Source organism: Capricornis sumatraensis, chromosome 12 (assembly GCF_032405125.1).
Source record: "Capricornis sumatraensis isolate serow.1 chromosome 12, serow.2, whole genome shotgun sequence".
NCBI lineage: Eukaryota > Metazoa > Chordata > Mammalia > Artiodactyla > Bovidae > Capricornis > Capricornis sumatraensis.
The window spans coordinates 76,667,500-76,673,410 of record NC_091080.1 but is presented as its reverse complement, the minus strand read 5'-3'; the positions used below and the strand labels follow the sequence as shown (position 1 = coordinate 76,673,410).

At 36.4% G+C, this 5,911-nt stretch overlaps 1 non-coding gene across 1 annotated transcript; it reads right to left on the bottom strand.

Moving 5' to 3' along the window:
* Window positions 1-4,129: 4,129 nt before the first annotated feature.
* LOC138089367 (U6 spliceosomal RNA) lies at window positions 4,130-4,234 on the bottom strand. Its single transcript, XR_011145798.1, has one exon. It is a non-coding gene; the product is annotated as a U6 spliceosomal RNA (small nuclear RNA).
* Between the last annotated feature and the right edge of the window lie 1,677 nt (window positions 4,235-5,911).

The following is a 5,911-nucleotide window of genomic DNA, read 5'->3' as shown; positions in this document are numbered from 1 at the left end:
CTGAGAAGGAAGTTTATTGATGTAAATCTCATAATGAATACCAGTGATTGAAATGCCAGTGATTATACATAGCTCTTCTTGAAAAAAGGATATTTTTGTCAGAAGTGTGGAAGCTTTGAAAATGCTATAAACAGAATACTTGGATCAAAGTAAATGGTTTTGTAATTTTTCCCTTGTGTGCAATGGAAAAAGAGAGAGTGGTTATTTAGTTTTGGATAGATTTGAAGAACCAGAGGTGTTATTATATCCTTGGAACTGGAATTGATAGTAAGGTAAGAACTAGACAACGTCTCCAGGTAGGACAGGTTTTAAATTCTAGCAACATGATATAAAGTGATGGGAAGCTTAAACCAGAGCTGATATTCTGTCATTTGTATTTCTCTTTTTCTTATCTTCCCTGATGGCACACATTAGTTGAATGCATACTTATCTACAGTTAAATGGCAAAGAAAAGGGGGAAATTGACACATATTTAGAAAATGTAGGTGGAGAGTGTTGGGATGGTTTATTTCATTGAAATGACTCCATGGTTCTATCAGTGCTAACAACGAAATGCTAACGTTTTATAGGACCCAACAAGTTGCATCAAAACAATTTTATAATGGAAATCCACTGAAAGGACCCCTCTGAAACTTGGTACCCATTATTACCTCTCACCCCTCATTTCTTACCTGATTTTGCTTACATTTAATCTTAAATACCTTGTGCCTTTGTTTTATTTATTTAAAAATTTTTTTTTTAATATAAATTTATTTATTTTAATTGGAGGTTAATTACTTTACAATATTGTATTGGTTTTGCCATACATCAACATGAATCCGCCACGGGTGTACACATTTTCCCCATCCTGAAACCCCCTCCCACTTCCCTCCCCATACCATCCCTCTGGGTCATCCCAGTGCACCAGCCCAAAGCATCCTGTATCCTGTATCGAACCTGGACTGGAGATTCGTTTATTATATGATATTATACATGTTTCAATGCCATTTCCCAAATCATCCCACCCTCGCCCTCTCCCACAGAGTCCAAAAGACTGTTCTATACATCTGTGTCTCTTTTGCTGTTTCGCATACAGGGTTATCGTTACCATCTTTCTAAATTCCATATATATGCGTTAGTATACTGTATTGGTGTTTTTCTTTCTGGCTTACTTCACTCTGTATAATTGGCTCCAGTTTCATCCACCTCAGTAGAACTGATTCAAATGGATTCTTTTAATGGCTGAATAATACTCCATTGTGTACATGTACCACAGCTTTCTTATCCATTCATCTGCTGATGGACATCTAGGTTGCTTCCATGTCCTGGCTATTATAAACGGTGCTGCGATGAACATTGGGGTACACGTGTCTCTTTCAATTCTGGTTTCCTCAGTGTGTATGCCCAGCAGTGGGATTGCTGGGTCATAAGGCAGTTCTAGTTCCAGTTTTTTAAGAAATCTTCACACTGTTCTCCATAATGGCTGTACTAGTTTGCATTCCTACCAACAGTGTAAGAGGGTTCCCTTTTCTCCACACCCTCTCCAGCATTTATTGCTTGTAGAATTTTGGATCGCAGCCAGCCATTTGACTGGCATGAAATGGTACCTCACTGTGGTTTTGATTTGCATTTCTCTGCTAATGAGTGATGTTGAGCATCTTTTCATGTTTTTGTTAGCCATCTGTATGTCTTCTTTGGAGAAATGTCTATTTAGTTCTTTGGCTCATTTTTTGATTGGGTCATTTATTTTTCTGGAATTGAGCTGCATAAGTTGCTTGTATATTTTTAAGATTAGTTGCTTGTCACTTGCTTCATTTGCTATTATTTTCTCCCATTCCAAAGGCTGTCTGTTCACCTTGCTTATAGTTTCCTTTGTTGTGCAGAAACTTTTAATTTTAATTAGGTCCCATTTGTTTATTTTTGCTTCTATTTCCAGTATTCTGGGAGGTGGGTCATAGAGGATCCTGCTGTGATTTATGTCGGAGAGTGTTTTGCCTGTGTTTTCCTCTAACAGTTTTATAGTTTCTGGTCTTACGTTTAGATCTTTAATCCATTTTGAGTTTACTTTTGAGTATGGTGTTAGAAAGAGTTCTAGTTTCATTCTTTTACAAGTGGTTGACCAGTTTTCCCAGCACCACTTGTTAAAGAGATTGTCTTTAAGCCATTGTATATTCTTGCCTCCTTTGTCAAAGATAAGGTGTCCATCAGTTCAGTTCAGTTCATTTCAGTCACTCAGTCGTGTCTGACCCTTTGCGACCCCAAGAATCGCAGCACGCCAGGCCTCCCTGTCCATCACCAACTCACAGAGTTCACTCAGATTCATGTCCATTGAGTCAGTGATGCCATCCAGCCATCTCATCCTCAGTCGTCCCCTTCTCCCTGCCCCCAATCCCTCCCAACATTAAAGTCTTTTCCAATGAGTCAACTCTTCTCATGAGGTGGCCAAAGTACTGCAGTTTCAGCTTTAGCATCATTCCTTCCAAAGAAATCCCAGGGCTGATCTCCTTCAGAATGGACTGGTTGGATCTCCTTGCAGTCCAAGGGACTCTCAAGAGTCTTCTCCAACACCACAGTTCAAGAGCATCAATTCTTCGGTGCTCAGCCTTCTTCACAGTCCAACTGTCACATCCATACATGACTACTGGACAAACAATAGCCTTGACTAGATGGACATTAGTCACAAAGTAATGTCTCTGCTTTTGAATATGCTATCTAGGTTGGTCATAACTTTTCTTCCAAGGAGTAAGCATCTTTTAATTTCATGGCTGCAGTCACCATCTGCAGTGATTTTGGAGCCCATAAAAATAAAAGTCTGACACTGTTTCCACTGGTGCGTGGATTTATCTCTGGGCTTTCTGTTTTGTTCCATTGATCTATATTTCTGTCTTTGTGCCAGTACCATACTGTCTTGATGACTGTGGCTTTGTAGTAGAGCCTGAAGTCAGGCAGGTTGATTCCTCCAGTTCCATTCTTCTTTCTCAAGATTGCTTTGGCTATTCGAGGTTTTTTTGTATTTCCATACAAATTGTGAAATTATTTGTTCTAGCTCTGTGAAAAATACCATTGGTAGCTTGATAGGAATTGCATTGAATCTATAAATTGCCTTGATTCACTATATTGATTTTCACTATATTGATTCTTCCGATCCATGAACATGGTATATTTCTCCACCTATTAGTGTCCTCTTTGATTTCTTTCATCAGTGTTTTATAGTTTTCTATATATAGGTCTTTATTTTCTTTAGGTAGATATATGCCTAAGTATTTTATTTTTTTTGTTGCAATGTGAATGGAATTGTTTCCTTAATTTCTCTTTCTATTTTCTCATTATTAGTGTATAGGAATGCAAGGGATTTCTGTGTGTTGATTTTATATCCTGCAACTTTATTATAGTCATTGATTAGCTCTAGTAATTTTATGGTGGAGTCTTTAGGGTTCTCTATGTAGAGGATCATGTCATCTGCAAACAGTGAGTGTTTTACTTCTCTTCCAATTTGGGTTCCTTTTATTTCTCTTTCTGCTCTCATTGCTGTGGCCAAAACTTCCTAAACTGTGTTGAATATTAGTGGTGAAAATGGGCACCCTTGTCTTGTTGCTGACTTTAGGGGAAATGCTTTCAATTTTTCACCATTGAGGATAATGTTTGCTGTGGGTTTGTCATATATAGCTTTTATTATGTTGAGGTATGTACCTTCTATTCCTGCTTTCTGGAGAGTTTTTATCATAAATGGATGTTGAATTTTGTCAAAGGCTTTCTCTGCATCTATTGAGATAATCATATGGCTTTTATTTTTCAATTTGTTAATGTGGTGTATTACATTGATTGATTTGTGGATATTGAAGAATCCTTGCATCCCTGGGATAAAGCCCACTTGGTCATGGTGTATGATCTTTTTAATGTGTTGTTGGATTCTGACTGCTAGAATTTTTTTAAGGATTTTTTCATCTATGTTCATCAATGATATTGGCCTGTAGTTTTCTTTTTTTGTGTGGCATCTTCATCAGGTTTTGGTATTAAGGTGATGGTGGCCTCATAGAATGAGTTTGGAAGTTTACCTTCCTCTGGAATTTTCTGGAAGAGTTTGTGTAGGATAGGTGTTAGCTCTTCTCTAAATTTTTGGTAGAATTCAGCTGTGAAGCCGTCTGGACCTAAAAATATGGAATGCTTCACGAGTTTGCATGTTATCCTTGTGCAGGGGCCATGCTAATCTTCTCTGTATCATTCCAATTTTAGTATATGTGCTGCCATATACTACCTTGTGCCTTTAAATTCATTTCCCAGACATTTCTGATCCCCTCCTCAACTTCCACTGCAAATCTTTAAATATCCAATTAAAATAAATTTATATAAAAAATTAAAAAATAAATAAAAATATAAATATCATGTGCACCATTCCTTGCTATCTTTTCAGAAAAACTTGAGATTAATTTATCTGATCAGGTATCATGTGTTAATACGGTCATGGAATAAAGAACAATATCTAGCTCATGTAAACATTAAGTCATTTTGAAAGAATGAATATACAGAGCAGTCTGCCATTGTAACATAGAAATACTTTATATTAATATGTGTTCCCTTGGACATAGTAGCTTAATCTGAGATCTTTAAGTAGATGTGAGAAAGATTTTCTGGACAGGAGAGGTTTTAAAGTATGTGAAATCAGTGTGAGGTCAGCCACTTTTCCACTTACCTATATGTCAAGATGTTTATACACCCTCATTTACTCTAGGAAGGGGGAAGTAAGCTACAAGAGGGAATTTTGTTTCACTGAAAGAAAAGTGGAAGTCACGCCAAGTGTTTCAACAGATTGCTAAGGAAAGCAGAATTGGAATCTTCTCTGAAGATCTTTTTAATTGACCTGTTTCTAATGATTTTTATGCAATCTTTCTTAGAGACAAAGCAAAAAAAAGAGGTGAGGGATCAAGTATATTACATATTTGGGGACTGGGGTTCATTTAGAAGAGTTAATACAAATCATAACATTATTTTTATTAAAAAATTTATCTTATATTGGAGTATAGTTGATTAACAATGTTATATTAGTTTCAGGTGTACAGCAAAGTGATTCAATTATACATACACATGCATCTATTCTTTTCTCAAGTTCTTTCCCCATTTAGGTTATTGCAGAATACTGAGCAGAGTTCTAATGCTATACAGAAGGTCCTTGTTGGTTATCTATTTCAAACAGAGCCATGTATTCATGTCAGTCTCAATCTCCCAATCTATCCCCCCAACCTCTCCCACCTGATAACTATAGTTTGTTCTCTGAGTATGTTTTTGTTTCATAAATAAATTCGTTTGTACCATTTTTTTTTAGTTTGGCATATAAAAGTGATGTCATACAGTATTTGTCTTTCTCTGTATGACATCAGTTAGTATGATAATGTCCAAGTCTATCCATGTTGCTGCAAATGACATTATTTAATTCTTTTTAATGGCTGAGTAATATTTCATTGTATATATGTACCACATCTTTTGTTTCCATTTCTCTGTCAATGGACATTAAGATTGCTTGTATGTTTTGGCTATTGTAAATAGTGCTGCAATGAATATTGGGGTACATGTATACTTTTAGAGCATGTTTTTTCTGCAGATATTTGCCCAGCAGTGGGGTTACTGGATCATATGGTAGCTCTATTTTTAGTTTGTTTTTTATTGAACCTCCATACTGTTCTCCATAGTGGCTGTACCAATTTACATTCCTAACAACAGTGTAAGAAGGTCTCCTTTTCTCCACACCCTGTCCAGCATTTATTGTTTGTGGACTTTTTGATGATGGCCATTCTGACCAGTCTGAGGTGACATCTCATTGTAGTTTTGATTTGAATTTATCTAATATAGAGATAATAAGTATATTTTCATGTGCCTTTTGGCTATCTGTATATCTTCTTTGGAGAAATGTCTATTTAGACCTTCTGCCCATTTTTTG